We start from the raw sequence: 25,451 nt of genomic DNA, 5'->3' as shown, positions 1-25,451 counted from the left end.
GGGTATAAATATACATTCCTTTCCTCAGAATGCATCATATAAGCACTTTGCATTCTGTTGAGTGATCAAATGAAAATTACTTGGGCCAGCAAAGGTGTAAAATGGATTTTTGTCACTGAGCAAGCCTATTGAAATGACTCTGTTTCCCGGAGCATGGTGTTTAAACGGTGTTTGTTTTGGAGCATGAGTCACTCTGGGGCAGGTTTGCTCACATAAGCTACACACAAATGTAGGCTAAAGAAAACAATAAATATGAGTAGTCAGGAGATCTTATTAAGAATTTGCAGAAGATCTTACTCTTCAACAGGATGGAGAAAGGAAATATCTCACAATCAAAGGCTTCACTATCTTCACGGGTAGCCTTTGTCCCAGCCAAAAATGGAGGACACATTTAATATAATCTCACTGTATAATGTAATCAGACTGTCTGAGGGATATCTTATGCTAGTCTGATAGTCAACAATCAAGTGTGGTCAAGGACAGTCAAATTGTTTTATTGCACATAACTTGGCAAAGGCTAAGGAAAAACGTGCATGAATTTAATGGCTTTGGGCTTTTATTACTTTCCCAATAGATGATTTTAAAAATGTACTTCCTTGCCTTTATGTCAAATGCAAAGTGAAATGGATGGCCTTAAAAATCATAAGTTGGAGAGAGAAAGAGAAAGAATAGCATTCCTCAGATGTGAACCTTTAAATTGGTCTAAAGAGGAGGTCTAGCAAAGAATGTCCTAGAAGACTCAGGACAGCTGTAAAGGGTGACACTACAGGACACATGTTACTTCGTGTTTGGCAGACCTGGTATTAGAGGACAGACTCATGGAATTTTCAGCAGGAAAGACTCCTGCTCTGCTGCTATAGAAGTGCTATAGGTGTCCTGTCCACCTCATCTAACCTTGCTTTAATGGACGAAACTCCACAGGGAATGAATCACAAAAACAAGGGATTTTCATGATTCATGTATGACAATGAAAACAAATATTTGACTTGGGAGAGGAGTAACAAGTTTGGGGAAATGCATTCCCATTCTATGGAACTGCAGTTTTTTTCCTAAATCGTCATCAGAGTTCTTGGGTTTTTTTCTCATCCAAGATTCAGGTGGTTGAGAGTCTTTTGCCCTCTGAGAGGCCTGAGCCAGACACAAGAATGAGAAAGAGTCTCCAAGGTCTTGTTTTTCAAGGTTTCTCACGTTGTTTATTAATTCTTATCTTACAATTCTCTCTGTGCCTGGCTGAGGTCTGTTAAGCAGCTCAGACACAGGATGACTCCCCCCTCGATGGGAGGTCACTGTCTTCTTATACTGAAAATTACATGTGTCTTATTTACAATTATGTGCCAGTACCTATCACCTATACTAACAGGGTCACCTCTACCCTGACCCAGTCTCCTTGAACTACTTTGTGCCACTGTCACAGCAGAAGAAGGAGACCAAGAGAGAAGGAGAAGAACCCAGGGCACCGCCCTAAATCCTCCATCTTGTCCCCCATGCACCCTATTCTAAGAACCCCAAAACTACAACATTTTCCACCTTGTGATAAACTACCCTGCTGTCTGTCACACCTTTGTGACTTGTAATTCCTCTCAGAGTTGGAAGTTTTTCCCACGGACTGAAGTCAAAGACTATGTCTTCTTGGGCTCTGTGCCAGGGTCTACAACCCCCCTGTACAGATTCCAGACCCCCCTGTACGGATCTCAAACCCTCTTGCTCAGCTCCCGGACTTGTCTGCCGAGGTCTGTGGCCCTCCAGGGTGTCCAAATGGATGCCCTGGACTCCAACAAGAGTGAGGATACAAGAAGCAAGCCTGAATTATTTTTTTCTTTTGATTACAAAACCCAGGTTACAATGTTAGTAAAGTGAAACTTGAGTGAGTGATTTAATCTTTATTAAAATTCTGGTAGCACAATAGAACTAGAAATATTGCTGATACTAAATTTGGAAATAATTTTACGCTGACCAATATACTGCACTTTTAAAGTATTAGTTAATATACTCTTTTGTATATGTCAGACAGCCAGAACAATTCCTTTGTCAACCCACAGCAGTGCCCCCAAGTACAGAGACTGTTTTGTTGATTTGAGATGGTAAAGAGCATGGCTAGCTGGAGTAGAACTACCCAAGGTATGATTTAAACGGGAGGTCATAGCTGGTATGTTACAACTCCTACATAATGCTACACAGTCTCTCTCAACTGAGAACAACCAAAACTTGATTTTAATCCCTGTCACAAAAAGGCACAGCTCAGGTGCCCAGCCTCAGACAAGATTTGCCATTGAGTCAATTTTGGTCAAAAAGGCAGAGCTCCTCCAGTTGGAACATGACCTGCAGAAACAACACAGCTTTTCAAAGACAGTTAGCCCTTTGACCAAACCCTGTGCATCTTGTAAAACTTGACAGGATCATGCTGAAAAGGCTTTAATGCAGGATTTTGAGGAAGTGACCGTTGACTCCAGAATGTTCACCGACACGTGAGGTAGGTTGGCCGACTTCTGTCAGGAGGCACTGCTAGAGATATTTCTTCTAGTGGAAACAGACAGCAACATTGAAGATTAATTTGTAGTCCAATTATCTTTTTTTTTCTAGATTATCTCTGACTTTTATCATGAGCTCGACACCTTTCATATGGTCTTCATAAATTTATGAATTTAAAGTTCATAGTTAAAGTTCTCACAATTTAAGTTCTTTGACGAGAGTAAGTTTAAAGCAGGATCAAAATATTTTAAAGGACTTTCTAATGACAGAGTGGAAGCAGAGCAAATCCCTTGATAGCCTAAATGGATGGAAACATTCTAGAGTACAAATGAGTTAGAGATTAATTCATGGCACCTTGTATGGGCTTGGGGAATTCTATGTGTTTGAAACAGTTCCACAGCACAAGCAGTCTTCTGGACAGTAGAATGTCCTCTCAGCCTCTCCTCACTTCCCAGAATGAGTGTTTAGGGGAAGAAATCTTTCTTCCTTTGCTGTCCTCCCCATTGCAACCTTTTTATTGTCAAAGAGATTGAAGAAGTTGTATGACATTCCTCTGTGCACTGCAAGTTATGGAAAATGTGTCATAATAAGAATTCAGAACCCAGGAAAAAGACTGGTTCACATTTAAAAGATTTAGAAGTGTAAAAATTACTAAATGCAGCTGGCCATTGAAAAAGGGTTTAGGATTACACATCTGCTGGGATGAGTGACCAAAATGCCCCACGGCAGTTAGAGCCAGGAAAGCTTGCTATATTCTTAGATGCCTAGTTGAAATTATATCAGAACTTGGAAGCAGGTTTGCATCTTTTGTTTGAAAGAACTTGAGGTAAACAGGTTATTTATAGAATCACAAAAGAACCTCTATATGGTGTCATTGCTGGAGAATGTTCAATTGTCCTCCACTATACTTTTTATTTCTAACACAGAGGACAGCAGGACTGGGGATTCAGGGATCATTCAGATGATGACTCCTCTTCCAGATGATTAGCAAAAGCTGAAACTGGTATTTCCCATAGGGAATAATATTTTATTTTTGTATAATAATATATATAAATAATTTTATACATATAATATATAATATATAATATATAATATATAATAATTTTTGTATTTATTATTATGTCTGTAGAAGAACTCTGTGAAATAGCTTTTACCTTTCCCAGTACTTCCTTTGACTGAAACCAAGTTCATCCTCTTGCAGAGGCTCCAGCCTGAGAAAGTCCATGTGCTGCTGAGTTTTTGGCACATTGTGATGAGTTTACTTTTGTGGTGGGTTAGCTTTGGCAAGCACCCAAATTTCCATTCAGCTGCTCACTCATAACCCCTCTCCATGGGGCATAGGGAAAAAATAGGATAAGAAAGCTCGTTGGTCAACATAAGGATAGGAAAATTGCTCACCAGTTACTGTTGTAGGCAATACAGACCTGACTTGGAGAAAGTTGATTTAATTTATCAACTATTAAAATAGAATCTGTCAGTAAAACACAAAGAAATACAAAGATACATTCTCCCATCCCCTTCTTTTCTCTCCCCTCCCTTCTCTTCTCCAGACTCCTGAACATGGCCCCCAAGTGGTGCCAGGGGGAAGTTATGGTCAGAATGTTTAGTGATTTCTCTCTCCTGCTCTTTTCCTCTCACACTTTTCCTGTGCTTTGATGTAGATTCTCCTTCCAATCTGCAGTCTCTAAGGAAATACCTATTGCTTCCTGGGCTCTCCATGGGCTGCGTCTCCTTCAGGTGCACCTGCTCCTCCTCTGACCCTGATGTTCCCTCTGCTATTTCTCATTCCCTTTAGTTCTCCTCTCTCTCCCTGTGTTATCACAGAGGCTGATGGGCTCGTCTGTGTCCTGCAGAGGGTCTGGTGGAGCCAGCTGGAGCTGGCTGAGTCTGCCACGGGTCAGCTTCTCATCTCTCCTCTCAGACTCATCCCTGTAGTCCTGCCTCTGCAAACAACTTGCCAACAACTCGACATGACTTTGAAGTTAGGAAAGCGAGGCAAATGTTTGTCTGTTCTGACCAGTTAGCTTTGGAAAATGAACAGTTTTGCTCACTGCACTGTGACTAGTCAAGACTTTATGATAAATAGGAGAGCTTCTAGTTACCTAGGAGGTAACTAGGTCTAACTGTTTTAGCTGTCCTGTTCAATTCAAAGCATGCAGTGCCTCACCCAGCCTACACCCCTTGTCCTCCTGTGTCCCAGGAAAGCTTTTGTTTGTCCTGCAGCCATGGGGATTTGGGCAGGTGGCACATAGCTGGGCTTCTTGGAATTCCTGTCTGAAAGCACTCCCTGCTTTTCCCACTAAAAAAAGATACCGAGCTCTTTCCTAAAACGGTGTTGCCCAAGCACCCTTGGGTGATTGCTTTAGATTCTTCACGAATGCCACTTTCTGAGCACTAACCTTCTACCCAGACTGTGCTGGATTTATTTGAGCTGTGGGAGAACAACTGGCAGACAGCTGAAAATGTTCCTGTGAGGTGGGCATAGGAGCCCCTGCCTCACCCTTTTCTTTGTGAAGACTAAGGGTGCAAGGGTGTCAATCACCTTCTATGTAAAGGTCTGAAAAGGCTCTCAGAGCTCAGTATTTTTAGCTCTTTAACAGATTATCCCTTTTAGTTTTAGAGGTAACAATAGCTCTTAGGTTAAGAGATAGACAAAAGCCTCATTAGTTTTGGAATTTCAAATGAACTCAATAAGGCATTGAGGAGATTTTTTTTTCCACAGGAACCTGAAGAGTTGCTTAAAGGATGTTGTGAAAAAGAAGGGAAAGCCTCCAGCTTAGGGGGTCTCTGTGCTCACGAAATACAAATATAAGCAGCCTTGGCATGCCATGGAGCAGCCGCGGAGCACGCTGTGCCCCAGCTAACACATCAGCAGCCCCTCTCTGCTGGGATGAGGCTCAGAGGCCACAGAGGATTAGATCAGCCAAGCTGAAGCCTCTGCTCTTGGGCAGGTCGAGTTAAAGGGCCAAGGCCTTACTGTGCCTGGGCTGACCGTCCCTTACCAAGGGCTGGTGTAACTTGTATGGCGACCATACACAGTGTGGCTAGACCTCTGCTGCTTGAGGTCCTCAAGGGTGCTACTGCAGCTACCACAGTGGTCTCAGGAGGTCTCACATGTCCCATAAACCAAAAAACTGTAACTACATTTCTAATTTGGTCAAAATCAAAAATCAATATGAAGGTGGAGGAGATATTTGTTGAAAATTTTTCCTTTTTCCCTAAGGGGATGTCATCTCCTTACTCTCCTCCAACACTCCCTCTGCTCTGTTTTTTATGCTTACTTCATCCAGATTTTTGTTGCTGTTATTTATTTTGGGGGCTATTCAGAGTGTAATTTGTTTGAGTTTTTCCCCCTCTAGGATATGATATATTCAACCACTTTTTTGCAGATTCCCTGTATCAGGAAACTGGATCTCCACCATTATGGTATTTGGGAATGGAAGCATTTTTTTTTCTCTTTTTTTTTAAGTAAAAGCCTTTGTGTTGAAGCTAAACTTTTGATAAAGGTCATTATTGATGCACGATGCTCATCCAGCAGATCCTTAGTGTATCAGTGAATCAAGTGTCTGCTCCAAGAGAGAACACTCGGGACAGAGGGGACCAGGCACTTTGGAGTCTACTCAGGAGCATTGCATTTCCATGTGGCATTTTGCTTTTCTTGTCTGGGGAATGCTTTTTGCTGGAGCTCCATCTGCTTAGTTTGCCATAACTGAGTTACTGCTGAAATCTTCCTCCTTTGCACTTTGTATAATGTGCAAAATAGAAAGAAAGGAAGCATAAAAATGTATATTAGAATTATACTGAGTACATTTCTTTTGAAACTATAATTTATAAAAATGAGTACATATGATTTTGCAATTATAAATACATGAAATAAATGCATTAGTTAAGAAGTTAAGCTTTCAAATGTGCTAATTATTAACCAAATGCATTTTACAGTGTTTTAATCACCACTTTTTCACATTGTGTTAATATCCATTAGCGATATTCATACTAATAATGCTAATATTGTGCAAAGCCATTAGTCAGCTACAAAGTCAATAATGGATGATACTGATTCCAAGCCTCCACTGCACTAAAAGATACATATGGGTTTTTTGTGGTTTTTGTTTTGTAGAGTGGGAAATTTAACCTGAGTTTTCACTTGGATATTGTCAATGAAGCTGTTTATGCTGATTACACAGATGAATGTGGAGTCAGTTATTGAGAGCCTATGGACAAAATACTGATCTGCCTCTGTCTACTTGAAAGCAGAAATTGGGTTCAAAATGAACTTCCCTGCCTCCAGAGGAGGGCTCTGAATGTATCTCTTAATGGACTTTATCTCAACTGTCTTGTAGATAGAACTCCTTCACTAGTAATTTCTCATTATGATGTTTTAACAACACTTCTTAGACAAGATATTTTTAAGGATAACTCTGAAATATTAAATTCACTACATTATCTGAATGGATTTTCAGACAGTTTATCCTGTTATTCTTCTTCTCAAAAACATTCACTTATATTTTGTCAAATACCTCTCTAAGATGTAATCATTGTTGGGGTGGTGGATCGAACTAGGAATGGTAATGTATGTGCCACATTTTTCTCCTTGCTTTAGGAAGACTTTTTAAGATTATTTGCAAGTAAAATATTTTATTACACCAATATCAGGAGCATTTTATGCTACTAGTAAAATATGTGCAATGTTTTAGAGGCTGGATTGTAAAATGAACCATATATCTTGTAAATCAACAGAAAGAAGAAGCCTCAGTGGTTGTCTCAGATATTAGGCATACAGATTTTTGTAATAGGGTGTCTGTGTTTAATTTTAAATTTATTTAGCCACAATATCTAATCTAATGTAAGGCTTAAAAAATGCAAAAATTGAAAAATACTTTAATACAGAACATGTACACAGGCATTTGACTTCCAGCTTAGTATGTTTCATCTGCTTTATCTTCTTTTGCAGGGAGTTAACTTCTGGGAATAAACTCCTCTCAGCTGTAAAAATGAACTCTTAGCCCATGTGTTCATGAAATGGATTGAGTTCATTGTGGCACTGATTTACTGTAACTAGATGCAAGATTGATGCATCCAGGAGAAACTATTCCACGTATCTCATCTGTCTCTGGAACTGCCCCTTTAATCTCTTTACTAGATTTGATTGTTCTCTAACAAGCCAACAAATACCTCTAGAGCAAGTGAGATTTTTCTTTCAGTGAAAGGCCCAGATGGGATGAGCAGAGTTATTGTGGACAGGAGAGATTAAAATGTCTCAACTTAGTGTAAGCATCAGCAGAATTGGGTTTGGGGCTAAACTCCTTTGTCTTCTTATTCTTGCAGCAGAGGAAACCCACAGATGACAGGAAAAAATGTAGTGGAAGCTTAGTGCCCATGCTGCATCTTCTCCCTGTGATCCTGATACTCTGTTTCTTTGTCTCCTTTCAGGCTGTGATGTGAAGACTGGCTTATGGTGGGACTTTGGGACTTTCACTGAGGTGTGGATTTTGGGCCAGGAGGCCCCATAAAGAAGACAGAAACATTATGCAGCACAATTAGAAAGCTGATGCCCAGTAGAGCTCATGGAGTGATTCCTCACCAAAGTGAACTAAATCAGAAGTAACTCCATTAAAGCAGACAGATTAAAACCTATTTAGAGGAGATCAGAAGTGGGCCCTGTGTGGGAAAGCACTTTAGATAATTGTGTGGAGAGCAAGGAGCAGGAAAAAAAGTAATATCCGATCTGACAAAAATATTGATAACCTGGAAAACCAGGTGAAAGGAATGTAAACATCTTGCCTTGAAATAACTAAAAAAGCCCCAGAAAATCTCTTGACCTTTAAGGAAGAGTTGATCTCCCAGTGAACTAAATACCTTAAGAGACCTAACATATCTGAATAGTGCTTGTGGAGATTCCCCAGGGAAGGAGGAGCATGCATAAGATCAATCCTCCTTTGGTGCTAGGGAGGTAGGGACTGCAGGACTGGGAAACCAACCTGGAGTAATTAGACAGAAGAACAATGATAACTTTTTGTTTCATCCTGTAAAGTCAGTGGCCTGGACTTAGCTCCACTGATCAGAGCATGGTTCTGATAACACCAAGGCTGTGGGCTCAATCCCTGTATACGCCATTTACTCAAGAGTTGGGCTTGATGATCCTTGTAGGCTCCTTCCAACTCAGAATATCCTGTGAATCTGTGAAAAATTTATTCACAAAAAATTCTCCTACAGAAAAAGGCAGATGGGTATTAATCTCCTTCAGATCATGGAAATACTTTGGAAACAGAAGGCAAGTCTCCTGGGGTTTGGTTTCTAGAAACAAATTCTTCTTTAAAAAAAAAAAAAAAAGACCCCTGAGTTGGGTTTAGTCCATGGTACTGCCATTTGGGGACCAACTGTAATCTGTTTAGGCTCATATTCTGCATTTGTAAGTGCTGGAATCAAATGCTGACAGTTCTCACTAGTGCATAATTAAATTCTTATTCTCAGTTAAAGCCATTGGCAAAACTTTCACTGACTTCGATAGTGCTGGATTAAGCTTTCACTGAATGTCATGAGAATATGAAAAGCAAAATCAATCCAGATCTTGCAAAGAGCCCCTTGTCTTTGTTGTGGATAAAACTAAAACCATAAAGTAAAAAGAACGAAAAACTTTGCCACGAATGAAATAAGAATAAGGAATCATAATGGTATCTTAAATAATTTCCAGAAGACAGACAAACTGAGTCACTTGGGGGTCTACAGTGATAATGAGAATTGTTTAGGAACTCTGTAGCAAAAAATATTTCTTGGTTAGTTTGCTCTTTCTGGCACAATCCTTCTGGTAGAAATGTATACATTTATTTTTTTGCTGCTCAAGAGCTCCTGGTGAGTAATTCCTGCTCTGCAGATGGCATATGATGTAGATGATTTTTCAAGTCCAATTTCAAACTGTAGAGCTGTGGTTTATCACAAAATGTTTTGCTGTAGTCTAATGGCAAGAACTTTGAGAAGCCAGTTTCCACTGTTAATTTTCAAATAAATCCAGTTCCTTCCTAGCTGTATTCCTCATTATTAATTTGCAATTTAAAAACAACAAGAAACAGGAGTGCCTGGCTGTAGAGGAAGTTCTTCCCTTCCAAGCCCATCCTTTACCATGTGAGTGAAGGCTGCAAAAGTTTGGGAAACTGGTAAGACTGCAGAGATTTTTTTCAGGAAGAGTGATACAAAATTAATATCATTCATCTTACAGCAACCCTCCTCAAAAAAAAAAAAAAAACAACAAACAAAAACAAACAAACCCCCCAAAAACACCAAAAAAACCCACCAAAAAAACAAAACAAAACAAAACAAACACCGAAAAAACAAACCCAACAAAACAGACCTAAGACTAATTCAATAGAACAAAATAACCTTATGTAGAAATAGCAAATGTATTCAGTCTATTAATAAACCACAGTTAGAGGTGTGTGGAATGGAAGGTGACCTGAGTTTCTCTTGATGATTTAGGGGATTATTCTGGTGCTCACTGAACAGAAGTTTGTCAATATCTCTTGTTCCTTAAACTATGCTTTGTCATAGAAGTGACCTCTGGTCCTTGCTGCAATTCCCTTAGGATCAGAAGGAAATTCTACCAGGAAAGATGAAGAGTCCATTTAGTCAGAGATGCAAAGGCTAGGAGAAACAGCTCACCCCATTAACAGGATTTGCTCCTGCTCTGCTGTTTTTACAGCCCTGAGACAGGACTGGATTTTCGACTCTTACCAACTGAACTATATCTGTAACATTCCATCGCTCAGTCCTGTCTTTGAGTTGTCAGCATTTTTCTTTGGCTTTAGTAATGACATAATGGGCTAAGTAGGGCTCAAGCAGATACTGCATTGCTGGGGGGGCACCAGAATAGGACTGCAACTGCTGTGATCACTCACCAGCATGCCAGACCTGGACTGCCCTTCTCTGGCTATGGGCTTTCTCTCCTGTCCCCCACTGTCCCAATATTCCCAGCTCTGCATCCCTTGCATAGAGGGAGTTGTCAGCCTCTGTCTTAGCCACACCTCAGTCTTCTTTTGCCTTCTGTTCCTGCCCTTCATGGTCCAAGGGTTCTGGGTACACAGCTACAGTATGTAAATACAGTTATGCTTTCTGACACCTCCCGTAAAACAGTATCAGCTGTGTGTTGTTTATAAGTAATTTCTGATTACACCTGAAGTTTGGAAAACATGTATCCAGTCAAAATGTTTTTACTTAGTGTGTTTTGCCTTCTGAGATATTTTATCCTCGCTTTTATTCCTATTGCATTTTCTGGAAGGTCTGTATTCTTTTTCAGCATGTGTGAATTGTACCTATCAGATTGCACTGGAGAAGAAAACATTTATTTTCAAATGTTTATGGGAATAAAATAATAATGCTATTATCTACACTCTTGATTACCAGGATTTTCTCGTATATATTCAGATCCTCCAGATAGGCAGATTAAGTGATCAGAAGGTTCTTAGTGGGCCCCAGGCTCAGAGCATACACTAAAGAGGATCAAGCCTGCTTTAATTCATGTGCTGCTTTGCTAATGCTCCTGCTCTTTCTCAGGAGAATTTCTGAAATATGTTATCTGGGTCCTAGTGTGGTCCCATTGAATCGGATAGACAGTCTTTGGCTTTGATGGACAATAAGCTGGGGCTGGCTTGGAGTAATAATGTGTAAAGAGACATGTATTTTGCTTGTCTGGGGCTTGAGCCATCTCAGTCTTTCACTTGTGCTGGCAGACCTTGAGAATCTTGTTCTTACTTGCTCAGTGTTGGTAGCAAATGCCTCTAGAATCTAGTGATCATGCTTCTTTGTAGCCATTCACAAATCCAAGGTGTTTGAGGGAGCATAGGAAGGGCCAACTCCGTCCCTTAGAAAAAGAAAGAAAGGAAGTGGAACAAAGGGTTTTGCGACTGACTGAACAGTTTTTAGGCAGGCAGTGGGACTTGCTTATAAAGAAAGTTTCTGAGAAGCTGACATTTCTCCATCGCCCAGCTAGCATGAAGCAATTTGATCAATGAATGTAGGAAACCACCCTGAAAATATGATATAAACACCAGATTTTTTTTAAAGACATTTCTGACTAGCATATGTGCTCTGAATTGCTTAAGAATTTTGAGAAACTTCCTTTATAGAGCTTTAAAATACAATAACATAGAGATTAAAGGCTCTGTTAGAATTAATGATGGGGACAGAACTGAAGTGACATCCATGTTGAAATGCCACTATCTTAAATTGTTCTTTTCCAGTTACAGTGTTTCTGAATGTGCCTGTGGCTCCTAGTCTTTGTCATGTCTGCTAGCAAATATCAGTGCAAGAAGATGACAAGAAATGTGCAGCAGTGGAGAGTGTTATGGGGTAGGAGTGAGCTTTTGACACTGAGTCTAAGAAAAAAGAAATGGAAAGATCTTTTTACTTAAGAATATAAAGTTGCATGAAAATTGGGGCTGATAAAAGCGAAGCAGACAAGACTAGATGAATAGAGAAAGTACCTTGAAAGGAACAATGGGGGTGGATGCAACTGTTGAGGAAGGGAGGTCCTGTGGATGTGAGAAAAAACCTCACCATACCTCATAAACAGAAGTGGAAGACTTGAGTTTAAAATTCAAGAGTAGGAAAGCATTGAAAAAGGACTCTGGATAATCGAGGCAGCCAAGAAGAAATAACAGCAGTGTGAGTTCAGTAGCACTGTTTTGAAAAGATTAAGCTGTAGTGATTTCATCGGGTAACATTCCTTTCCTCACTTCTCTTGTTTCACAGGGAGGAGGGTAATCTCTTATTTATTTATAGCTATCCCATGTGTGAGATGAAAGTCAGAGCTGGTTATGTTTGGCTCCAGAGTCCACCACAGGTACAGGATCCTGTGAGAAATCCTTACTTGTCAATTCTCTAATTTTGTGCTCTGACAGCCTTATGCCATAGCAATATCTTCCATTAGGACCCAGTTCCAATGCCAAGCTGCCCAGTGTAACTTGATTTTCCATGAACTCTGGCTTTCAATGTAGGAACAGTGCTATGAAGCTGAGGTGCACTTGTGTGACTGCATCTGCAAAGTGAAAACACAGCCTTCCAAAATAGCAGGTGTATGCCTTTTTGGTGGTCTGCTTAATGGCCTCGCCCAAATAAGAGGAGCATATCTTCCAAAAAATATTATAAAGGAGGCAGAAAGCAGTGTTTTCTCCCAAAGGCAAAGCTGAGAATCAAGGAAAAAAAGAGCACTGTCAAGCAAGACCCTTCTGTCTGCTTTTAATTCCAGAAAGGCTAGTTTGGTAAAGCTTGGGCTGGATGGCTTTCAAATGCAAATCCTCCAGGCTACTTTAGCGAACTTGATATCATCTTTGAGTCAGACTAGTCTCTTAAAATGCAGCAGGACCAAAAAAGGACTTGTGATTAAGGAGACCGCACATCCTTGGTGTCCTGAAAGCATGCCAGGGTATGAGATGATATTTCAGTCCTTTGCATTCCTGAGAATGTCCTTTTGTCCCATGAAAGGCTGACATCTTCCTGTGTCATAACGGAATGATGAGACAGGGAGGGAGTTGTCTGTCTAATGAATCAGTCTAGAGACTGGCTAGCAGGCTGCTGGTAGGGTGATTGACTGTTGCTTTTCTGGGCTCTCCAATGAAGGGGTGTCAGACTGATGCTCATATCTGTCCTCTGGCTGCCCCCTGTTGGCTGGTCCACCACGTCTGCAATGGACCTGGCATCCATCATATGCAGGGCTTGGAAGGGCTGGACGCAAATGAAAAGAATGTTCAAAGGAAGTCACTTAAATTACAAAATTGTCTTTTTGTGAGTCCCTTAATGTGACATGAAGTGTTGCTGTGGGTTTTTTATTGTTGTTGTTTCTGTTTTTTCTCTTGCCAAACTCAGTATGGTTTAAGTTTAAAAGGGTGATGACTGCACAATTAAACTTTTGGAATGCTGTGCTGGTAGCTGGTAGCTGAATTCATTTCTGCTTAGATTTACTTTCAGTTCTGATTCATATTTTCTTTCAGTGGCTTTCTTGCACACAAAACCTCCTGTGCCAAAATCATTGATAACTTTATAAGTATAAAATGGGTACATCTGATAAAAATCACCATTGTATGAAATAGCTGCATCCAAAATTCTAGACAGGTAAACTCTTCACAGGTTATATTAAACATAGAAATTTAAATTCCAGAAGTTCTATCCTCAGCTATTCAAATACAAGTTGTACTGCATTGGGTGGGAACTTCAACAAGCTTACTGAGAGGAGAATTGAGGCATTTCTGCTGTGAAGGAGCTGGGAAACATGTCATTTTTCTGCTACCATAACCTATCTCCCCATAGATCCTCCTTTAGAGGACATGACTCTCATATCTCCTCCTAGATTAGAGGGCCATCTAGCTCAGTATACTAGGCTGACAGGGTTACCGTCAGATGCTTAGGAAAAGTCTATCAGCACAGGGCAAACAGAGCATAATCTTTCCTTTAGTGCATCCTCTTATCATCCAGAAGCCACCATTTTTGAGACTTATTGTGCAGAGACTGGGTAAGGTCTGTTGCTTTTATAGCCACAATGAGCTAAATCAGTGTCTAAAAGTTGCCCTGTTACTCACAGATATTCACCTGTAGCCCCGCTAACTTTGTGAACTCCATGCAGTTCTAGATGCTTGTCTCTACCATTATTTGACTAATATATCTTAAGTATTGCAGTGAACTAATCTCCTATTCTGGAGCACATTCCAATTCTATTTTCTCAACTAGGATACTCTCATCCTCCTCCTCACCATGGTGTATGTGGGCAATTCACATGCAGCTGTGGATGGCAGCTGGCCCACCTCACAACACAGCTGTGTGCAGCTGGTTTTTTTCAAGAAATGCCAGGTGGTCAGTTGACAGGCTGTCCATATTGTTGTTAATTATGGGCAGAAATATTGTTCTGTGAGTCTCTGCAGTGGGCAAATGCATGGAATGACAGTTCTCTATTGGCCCTTTAAGTATACAGCAGGAGCAGGAAGATCCCTCTTCATGACTCCTCTGTTGTAATAGACTTCATGCTGTGTGTAATGCACATCTCTCCATGATGGATCCTAAGGTGTCTAATAGCAATGATCACAGTAACTTAAATGTTAACTTTACCTTAGCCTTATCCTGTGTCACCACATTACAAGGTATAGAAGTTAGAACTATTTTTTAAGCTCAGTTACATTCCTGGGGACAGTGGCAATCCAAGATGCAACACTTTCCCAGGCCTCCAATTTAAAGTGACCATGAGGTGAAATGGAGCCAAGAAGAGCCAAATAAGAACCTCCAAAGACTCAAGCTGTCATAAAGACCATGTTCTTTCAGCAGAGGACGCCTCCCAGGCTTTCTATGAGTCCTCTCTGGTGGCTGTGCCAGTACATTCTTCACTGCACCTCAAGACAGCTGGAGCCCAAGTAATCTGACCTACCTGGTAGCCACATGAAACTTTTCAGCAACTGTTGACTGCAAAAGACAAAGATCATGCTGTAAGGCAGAATCACTCTTTTGAGATAGGAAATGGATAGAAATAGGATTCAAAGCTGATGTCCAGAAAAGGTAATGGAAAAAAAAAAACCCACATGCCATCTATGAGTGTGGATTCTTTAGTCCAGCAGGTGCCAGTCTGCTGAATTTGCAGATGGTATATCAAGGGAGCACCAATGGCTAGTTAGAGCAATTCCTGCACTAATGTGAACAGAGATTTTGATTTCACGGTCTGAAATAAAATGACCCAAATATAATTATGCAAGCTTATTAATTTATTTGCTATGGGTCGGTAACCCTTCATAGTCTGTGGCATGAGTTACATGAAAGGCCTGGGGGACTGAAGCTCAAATTTAGCAGCGTTGGATTCCTATATGGAAATTGGAAGAAACGAAGCACTAAATTGCATGTTTTATGATGATATCTTATTAAGAAAAAATTAATGCCTAACTTCGAAAGCATCAAATTCATTCTGAACAGAAGCAGTATAAAAAGAACAGCCTCATGAAGGTTTGAACTAAATGATGTATAAGCAAGTTACATCCCGATCCATTGCTGGAAACATGGAAAAATCTTGAAAGCTGCCATCTCAGGATGGCCAATATAACATGGGCTTTCTGTTTGCAGGAGGAGTTTCTACACTGGTGCCAGTGGCATTATTGGCAGATTTAGTAAAGCCGGGTACTGCATAAAGTGTGTGTCTTGGTTTTGAGACAAATTTTGAGAGAAAACATCCTAGAATGAGCATTTTCTCCAAGGAGAAAAGATTCAATAATTCCCTTTTCTTTTACCAATGAGAGAAATGGATACCTGGGGGTGAAAGTGAAAAAAACCCCAGTTTATTAAAAGAAAAAAAAGGGTGCCCACAAGGCACAGAAAAAGAAAGAAAACAAAAATTGAATAAATGCTAGATATTGAAATTGTGTGTGGCAGCCTATGTTCCTCTGCATGACATCTGGTGCTTTGTCCTCAGGGCTCTGTGAGCATTTCAGATTTCAGTATATGGGAGTATTAAGATCCTTCTCCTACAAAGTGGAAAGGGGGTTATTGGATCAGACTTCTCTATTCCCAGTGTAATACGCTGTTATGATATAAGATGTGTGCACTGAGTGAATGACTGTGGTCTACACACACTGCACTATATTTGGAGGCTTAAACAAGACAAAGAGCCTGTCCCACACAAAGTCAAATAGAACAAGGATGAAAGGAGTTGGGCATTTAATGTCCAGGTGCTGCCAAACACATGTGGAGTCTTTGCTGACACTCTTGGAAAATTATTACAAATCTGTGTGCCAGAGCCACTTGATCGGTGGCTCAGATCAGATCACAGAATCCATTAGGATCACAGGATGTTCTGAGTTGGACGGGACCCCAAGGATCATCAAATCCGACTCTCAAATTGGACTACTCTGGATATTATAAAGAATATTACAGTATGCTCTTCTCACATGCTAAGCTGACCCTACAGGCCCTCCCAGCTGGACCTAGATGGAGTCATGACCTTCAGTTAGAGCATCTCACAAGGGCACAAACTTTGACCATTGTGAACTTGATTTGAGCCTGAGAGCCAGAAGCAAGGGAACTGCACACCTGCCTCAACTCTTCCAGCTACCTCTTCAGGGCTTTTATCTTACCCGGGGATACAAAATACTACTTTGTATTTCTTCCTTCAAAACTGTCTTGATATGTGTGATGGAAAATCAAGTGAGAAAACTTTCCAGCAGCGATAAAAATTAAACCTCATTTATTTTTTCCATTCCTTTTTCTCCCTACTTTCTCCATTCACGAGGAGTAAATATATATATATATATATATATATATATATATGATGGCTATGCCAGTGTCAATGATGGAGTTCAGGGCTTGAGCTCAAAAGACACTTCATACCTAAGGGACATTCTGGTGGCCTCCATAACGTATGCCATCTCATAAACTTATTATTAGATAAGATAGTTAAGTGTCTTTCCTCAGAAGAGGGAGCTGTGAGGTTGAACCCTTTTAGGTATAAAGAATACCAACTGGAACTCACTTCCTGGATAAATATCCTAAGATGATGGGAAAGGACTGTGCCTGAGGTGTGATAATGTTCCAGTTCCTCTTCCAGAGTTTGGAACTAGATTGTTTTTTTGAGGTACATACAGCCAATGGGAGATAGCAAGTTCCAAAGCCCACACATTAGTATTTGTTGAATTTTTTGTACTATATCCTGTAATCAGGACTAACCTTGATAATGGTGATTTACCTAGCCTTTTGATGGAAAAAAACTTTGCTGTTAAATTAAATTACTACCTTTTTTTTTAAAAAAATTGTTATTTTATTTAAGAGGGTCTGGACTACTACACATGGCTGTAATGCTTTCCTAAATTGGAGTAAAGATGATGTGTTTGACTTAGGCAATAAAACTGAATCCTGCTGGTGAATATTTGATTGCAATTCATAGAAGTTTATTATAGAAATGTAAGAAGGAATAACAGCATCACTTTAGAAAAAGATAAAAACCCCTGAACCCTAATCTTCTTTTTGCACTGAAATGAAACCCAAAGTTATTCCAAATTAATTTTATAGAAGGAATCTTATCAGATCTCTACTCATGCCTGACATTTTACCAAGTTCTTTCCCTCCTGGTGCTTTTCTCACAGGACACAATGAAATTTAGTATTCATAAATTGCCCAGGGCCTTTTGTAAAGTCCCAGCCCATGATAGAAGGATCTTCTTTCCTAGTTTAGAAGGTCTTGTTGCTAAACTCAGATTTTTCATCAGTCTCTTGCTGGGATCTGCTTGCCATTGTATGGAAATCCCACACCTTCCAGGGCAGATAAGTTGTTGAGGATGCTTCAACACCACAAGACACAGTGAACAATGGACTTTTTGATGGTGGTGATAAGAGGCATGCAGAGAAATGTGATGATCGTTTTATGCCTCAGTGGCTTCTGTGCAATATAGAATCATAAAATAGAGTCATTTATGTTGGAAAAGAGCCTTAAGAACATTGAATCCAAACATAAACCCCTAAACCATGTCCCTAAGAGAGCATACCATATTCGTTAGTAGTCATTTACCTTACTACATTGGGTAGCACAAATTAACTACCTTTGCAATACCAAGCTTGAGGGATGCTCAGTGCAGCTGCAGCAGAATGCAGCAAGGCATGGATTGCACCTTAGGCTGGAGGTACTGAAGTATCTCACACAGATCCGTGCTGTATCAGCTTCACCCTTTAGGGGTATACAAGCTGTCAGGTTTAAAGGTCTGCATGCATGATCTCTGCCTTCACTGCATATACCCCACGGTTGTAGAGAAAGAGCAGGAACACGGATAATAGAAGGCTTTAGTTGAGCGTTGAGCGTTGTGCTAAAGAATAGATGTAAGCCTTCCATTTTCTCCTGATTCTTGAGATGGTCATTGGTACTGCTCAGCTTGTATGAGAGAAACTGTAGGAACAAAAACTTACTCTGCTAGGGAAAGAGGTTGCATTGGCAGTGGTTATGTTAAACCTCTGCTCTCAGGAAAACACTTAGGAGAAGCCCACTCACCATGGCTACATGAGCTGGTCATTTTAAGAGTGGAGTTCTTATCTCTTTTCCATGTTTTCTTCCCCTTAGAACCTGCATTTCGCTGCTGAAGGTCAGCTGATGTACTGGTGTTGTTGCTCACACAGTGCCACAGTCATGGCTCTTCTTCTGTTGCACAATAGAACTCCTTATCAACACCTCACAGCTATGGGGTCGGGATTTAATTAAAACATCATAAAGATGTTTTTGGGGAACTGGACACAGGATTATTCTGCATGCAATGCAGTATTGCAGGAAAAATGTGACTCTGTCTACTTGAACCCAGAGTGACCAATTCAGGGGATCAATAAAGACTAGCCAAAATATATAGGATCAAGTAGATGATATCGAGAAAGTTTGGTTTCATGAAAATATACATAAGGTGTGCTAATCTCCAGTATGCTTTTGTGAGCAGCATTTTCTTGAATTCTATTAGAAAATAAAAAGATGCTGCCAAAATAAGAGTACTTAAGCCTGAGAAGGGGAAGGAGCAAAATCAGTCTACCTACTTGAAGACCTTAAAAGGTCTCTGATGCCAGGTAAAGATTGTAAACAAAGCATATTTCCAAAAAAATCCTAGGAACACAGTTAGTGACTAATTTAATCAGTTCCATTTTTTTGTAAAATACCAGAGTATGAAGTGGAGAAGGACAAACTACTACCACAGTTATTACTATGCCTTCACCTAGAAAACTACAAGAACCGTGTTTAATTCTGTCTCTGGTCCACTCCTCTGAAGTCATATATGTGGTATCTCCTACTGGTTTTGAGCTTTCTTCCTGAAAGGCTTGGCTCACCACCAGATAACTTAACTTTAATGGAAGTTGTCATAATTCTAGCTTCCACATGATTTCAGCTAACCACTGTGAAGTTATTTGGTGATGATAGACAAGTAATTAAAAAAAATCCTGTAAGAGTCTGATGGATCATTTTTGATTTTAAATAGTTCATTTCAGTGGTTCTGGCTCTCAAGAATTAAAATGATTAAATCAACAGATTGACAACTGTAGGAGAAGGGAGTACAGGTGATCTGGCCCCTGGTAAGGAACAGCGGTGTTGATTACCCAATATAGCCTTGCCCCTGAGGAGTCACAGCTATAGCCAATAAAGATAAGTGTGATAAAAGAGAGTGGGTTTGCTGCTGAGGAGGAACCTTGTGGAAGGAGGAACAAGAGGTGTATGAAGAAGAATCCTGGGGAGAGCATCACTGCTGTGAGGTCAGTCTGGGTCTGTAATCAGAGCCTGTTGTTGGAACCTGCAGTCACAGTCTAACCGGGAAAAAGCCTGCAGTCATAGTTTAGGAGGAAATAAGCAGCAGTCAGTGGCTGCAAGGGAAACCTCCAGTAGGAGCTTGCTGCAGCCAGAGTCAGTGAATAGTTAAAGTCAGGATGGCTGAACTGTAAAGAGGAATAAACCAGGACCCTTTTCATGCTGTGATAAAGAAGCAGTCTGTGTCTTGGCTCATTTCTACCCCTCACAAGAGGGCTTTTGCAACAGACAATAATGCCTTTGTTACCTTTTTCTGGTGTGTGTGTGTGTGAGAGAGAGAGGGAGGGGATGAAAAAGTTTTCTTTTGCTGCTGGAAAGTTTTCTCTCTTCCCACAGTGTCTGGGTCCATCACTGGTTCCAGGAGCAGTGCTAGTTCCCTGCTTGTGGGATAAGGCATTTTATTTATGGTTTTGAGCCAGAGCTACAGACTGCCAAGGAAGGGAAGAACCTGACACTGCCTGCCATTGCTGCAAATGATGATATCTCTATTGATTTCAGTAGCATCAGGCAGCTTCATAGCCAGAGAGAATGCCTAGCCTGGCAGAAGTGGTTCCTGTGTGAGGAAGGACAGTTTTATTCTCCTAGCATCCCTGGATCATATAAAGGAATTACACAAAGAAAGGTTAAAGGAAAGAGGAGGTGGTATATCAGCTCTTTAGGATTGGTGATGCATTTTGTATGACATTTACTATTTTTCTCAAAGGAAAAATTAAAGAACAATGTTTCCTTTCTACCCCAAACTAAGGTTCATGGCCAAGTTTTTAAAAATACATATTCAAATCAACCATTTAGGAAATGTGTAGTATAAGCTAGTCATCTCTCACTAAGCCGTATTTCCTCTAGTAGGAAAAGTTATATCTCTGGGGACAATATTCCATTTATGAGGTTCTCAGGGGAAATAAGGGATAATAACTGTAAAGATGACGTTGGAAGCCAAGGCTGAGGATAAAGACTCAACAGAAATCCATCAATTCCTGAGGGAATGTACAAATTCCTCTAATAGACCTGTGTCATCTTTACTGGAAGCTGTTTATTTGTGACTAAGATTGTGAAAGTTTGGCTGTACAACTGTGCCTCTGTTAGAGGCTAACAGTGGTTTCAGTAGGTCAAATGCCTGACGTAATTACTGCCTGGGTTTGGGGTGCTTGGGAGGGTTTTTCTCACCCTTCATACAACTTCTCCCATGCCACAGTGATGAATGGCTACTTCACTTGCTCAGCACCACCAGTTCTTTGCTCACACCAGCCAAAGGACTTTCTCTGCACCATTGAGTCTGAAGGATGTAAAGTGGAGGCTTTTTATCCAATGTTCATGAAATGCCTTTCTGCTCCCTGAACTTCTTCATAACCATGACTGGTCTACTTGTCTTTCATCACATAAAACTCCATTTTGAGTGCACAGACTCCTTGGGTCTCAAGCAAATGTGAGTTCTGAAGCATTAAATTGCAAACCTCAGCATGGGACTCATGAGGGTCAGGTGTTATCTTGCTGTCATTGTCTTCCTTGGGCTTTTCATGCTAATACCTGTAATGGTTTTTCCAACACTGTAAGATGCAAATTTGGGTATTAAATGTTATATTCACTGCTTGGATTTTGTTTTCTCCTATCTCACCTGTGGCTCATTTTCACAAGTTGTTGTTTGCTGTATGAAAGATTCTGCCTCTTTTTTTTTTTTTTTTTTGAAGTATATTGTTGTCCTGGTTAATGGGCAATGTTAATTATGTCAGTATAAAGAGAAGTACGTTTTTTTCTTCCTATTATATACATTGCTTAACTGCATTTGGCTTCCTTCTAATCAGAATCTGGTTTTATGTGTTCCTTGAGGAGTAATTAAAAAGTAGAGTTTTTCTGTTTGTTTGGTTTATTGGTTTGGTGGGGGTTTTTTAGCAAGCAGCAAGGAAAATTTTCTCCATCCCACAGACCAGCTATGAGCTCACCTGTACAGGAAATGCCTCTTTAGCCAAATTTGTAATTATGTCTCATGTCTATAGAATTTCATCTGCCTATCCCTGCATCTATTTTTTGCCACAATTATTTAGATTGCCCTGTTTGAAAAGGTTTCTATGAGCATTCCAGTGACATGATATTCTCGCTACTGAGAGGGTTTGTCAGTCGAATGTGGCTGGTGGTGTGCGTTTCTGTGCAGAATGTGTATGCTTAGTCTTCTCAGCAGTGCCCAGGAAGGTCCCATATGTTTGATAGTTCATGGTCCTGCTGATGGAAAATAGTTCTAAATTTACTTTCTGAGGTAATCTACTCATAGTGCTTTCCTCAAGGTTTTTCATTTCTTCTTGAATTTGCAGCTGATTAATATGTCAGAGAGTAAACAAGTCATACCTGCCTGGTCCTACCTCCCACCCTTCTGTCCCCCTCTCAGGATAGATTGGATAGATTCTTTCCAGTCTCTTTCTCCTGTTCCTTTTCTGTGATTTTTGCAGGAGTACAAAGGACATGGAGAGGAAGAAATGGGTGACTGCGCTTTGAGATAAAGGGGGAAAAAAAAAATCTGTATTTTTTTAAATATAAGGATGAAATAAAGTGGTTTCTTCTCTGAGTAGGTAAAGGGAATTTGGGATCTCATCCATCCCTTGAGGAGCCATGTTTTATAACCTCTGAATCTTTCTCTCTTGGGAAGATCTCTGAAAATGGTTCCATCACAGGAGTAAGTTTTGTTTCTAAGTTTGCCTTTTTTTTTTTTTTTTTTTTTTTTTTTTTTTTTAATTAGATCATGACATGACATTTGAAGTTTAAATGATGCTATGTTTTCAGAGGTGATGACCATCAAAAGGGCTAACTGGCTTCATTTACAATTTTGATGCTCAAGGGACCAAACTAACTGGGAAAGTCCCCAAAGTCCTGAAATGTGTGACTGAAACCTCAGCTCTTGGTGTTTTCAGGAAATCAACAAGGTTTCACCACATGATGCAGAATTAAAGAAACTCCAATAGCTAGAGAATGAGACAAAGTGCTTTCTCTAGATGCTTCTAGTGCAATTACCACTACAAAAAACCTCTCTCAGCAGTGAAACATAGAGTAAGGGTTTGCCTGATTTTTCTTTAATGCTTAAACTTTTTTATAACTTTTATGAAAAAGAAACCAAAAAAATATAACAAATAAATAATGTTGAATGTTGTTACCAATCAAAATGTCAAAAGCTTTTATTGTACAATAAGGCAGTGATAAAACTAACAGAATAACAGTCAGACATAAAAGATTAAACAAAAGAGTGTCTGGTTTGGGCCAAGGACAAGTTAATTTTTTTGTAGCAGCTGTGCAGAGGCAGAGCCTGGAGCTGTGTAGGTGCAGCCCAGGCACTAATGTTTCATTGCCAGGAGCTGAAGGAAAGGAGGCTCTTTTGCTTTCAGGAAGAAAGGGCATCCCTTTATGGTCTTGGGAATTCACAGTGGGCAAAGGGTCTGTCTACTTTTTTTTTTTTCCCCCATCATCCTAGGTTTGCTGAGCATTTTGTGTGTAAATCATCCCCTCTTTGTACATTTTTGTTACTAGTATGTTGCTGTTACTGTTTATTTTCTTATCTCATTGCTGTTTCCAGTTAATTGTTCCTATCTCAGGCCAGGATTCTCCAATTTAGTACTACTCAAAGAAAAACAAACCATGAGCCTCTCCGCTCCGGCACTTCAGTTACCTTTTGTACAGTGACACAATTTGATTTTGAGCGATAATGGGCAGTGCTTTCATACCTGGTGGTCATGGCACTCTCCAGCCAACTGCGGAGTGAAAGGTCATCTTCCAGCCTCTTGTCCAGTATGCAAATAGTATTTTGTACTGCTGGAGAGGCTGTGTTTTCAGATGAACTTAGGGTTTCTAACAGGTACAGTATGAAGTCTTATCACCCAGGTCCAGCGTTCCCGAGCAATAGGTCTGCTCTGATCTGCACACCCTGCCCTGGGCATGAGTAAGCTCCAGTAGCAGCTGTGGGAGACTGCTCCGTGGAGTGGCAGTGCCAGCTGGTCAGAGGTTTTCCAGAATCAGAGGGATTGCATCACTCTGTGTCACGCTGGGGCAAGGGAGGAAGTCTGGTGTTTGCTCTGCTCCCAAGATGAAGTGAAACTCTTGAGAGAGCAGAATTGACTTGACTTCTGCTTGTCTATTCATATAACATGAAACTAGACATTGTCTGGCAGTACTTGTATTGTAGGTGTCTCAAGCAGAGTCAGACACCTTTGCATTCTACACAGTTACTCTGAGTTTATGTGGATAAAAGCTCCCTAAGGGGGGACCATGGCCCAGATCCGATAAAATATTCAGGTTTCTCGCTTTCCACTTAAATCAATGATCAGCTAATAACTGCCAAGCATTTCAGGAGTACTCCTAGTGCCATGGAAAGATCAAAGAGGAGCAAGACCTTAACTTGGTAGTGAGATATTTGTACAAGGAATGAGGTATTTCTGGAGACCAAGACATATACAAGGTAGAAAAATAGACCAATAGAAGGAAAAGAGCCAGAAACTAGATTTTGGAATTAATGAAGGAATTTCTGCATCCAGAGTATTGTCTGTGTGGATAGTGATTAGGAGAATGAGAACAAGAGAAATATTACTTCTGGTTTAGTTCAATTATATAATTCTTGCATTACCACAGAAAATCAATCTGGTTGTGGGTTATCAAAGAGTTTAATTTACATTAAAGCACCAACACAGCAGGACCAATGATGACAACAGTGAAAAATTTCATCTCAGATTGTGTTGAGAAACAACATAAAATATTGTAAGAATTGGTGTGGCTGAGATTTCCCAAGTATACTTGGAAGACGCAGGAAGAAGGGGATCTGAAGAATAATATCAGAGATTCGAAGTTTATCAAAAATGAGAAGCTTCTAGAGAAAAAAGTAGGAGAGTGAGGAGATAAGAGACATAAAAGCCAAGGGAGAATAGGATTTGAGATTGGTTGAAGTCACCTGAGAGAGCCAGAAGTGTGAAATATTTGACAGTTATAAGATTACTAAGTTTTTTGTGCTAGAGAGGTTTTGGAAAGAGTCTAGGGTAGAAGTGAAGGAAAGGACTCCTGATGTTTACTGCAAAAAGCATATTCAATAAAGCTGAAGGGGAAAAGGAGAGGGTAATGAGAAAGAGAGGAGTGGTAAAGCAGAGCCAATATCATCTTTGCTTTATTTTTTTCTACGGCTTACTGTGAAAGAGGAGTCAGAAGAGACTAAACTGCTGAGGAGTAAGCTACAGAAAGGTTGTATAAGAGTTTGTGTCATGAAGTGAAGCATTTGTGGCAGGTAGATGGGCTGTAAGTGCAGGGGAAGCATCAGTGTTTGGCTTAGAGGAAGGAAAGTGGATGGTTCTTTCCATGGGCAAGAGGAGCTTTGAAAGAACTACACATGTGATAAAAGATGAGGGAACAGCACGTGAAGCTGCAGATTAAGGAAGCTCATTGATACTGAGGCTGATGTCTCAGCTGAAAGATTGAGATGTAAAGAACCCAGGAGAATCCAGAGCTAAAATTAGAGGGCAAGGCCAATGGAGAGGAATTGGAGGGACAAGAGATGGCAAGAAGGGCTGAGGTGAAAAGAATTATCAGCAAGAGTATTGTGCAGAGTTTAAAGAATGAGAAAGGGAAGGAGGAAAGGCTTAGAGTGGAGGTCAAACTTTTCCACCACAGCCAAAACTAGGAAGGGGAGAGGGAGAAAAGCCTTCTGTAAGTGAAGGTAGCTGCAGACAACAGATAGAGGCTTATTC

The sequence above is a fragment of the Sylvia atricapilla genome, chromosome 3 (assembly GCF_009819655.1).
Source record: "Sylvia atricapilla isolate bSylAtr1 chromosome 3, bSylAtr1.pri, whole genome shotgun sequence".
Lineage (NCBI taxonomy): Eukaryota > Metazoa > Chordata > Aves > Passeriformes > Sylviidae > Sylvia > Sylvia atricapilla.
The sequence above is the reverse complement of the archived record's forward strand: the minus strand, read 5'-3'. Positions refer to the sequence as shown.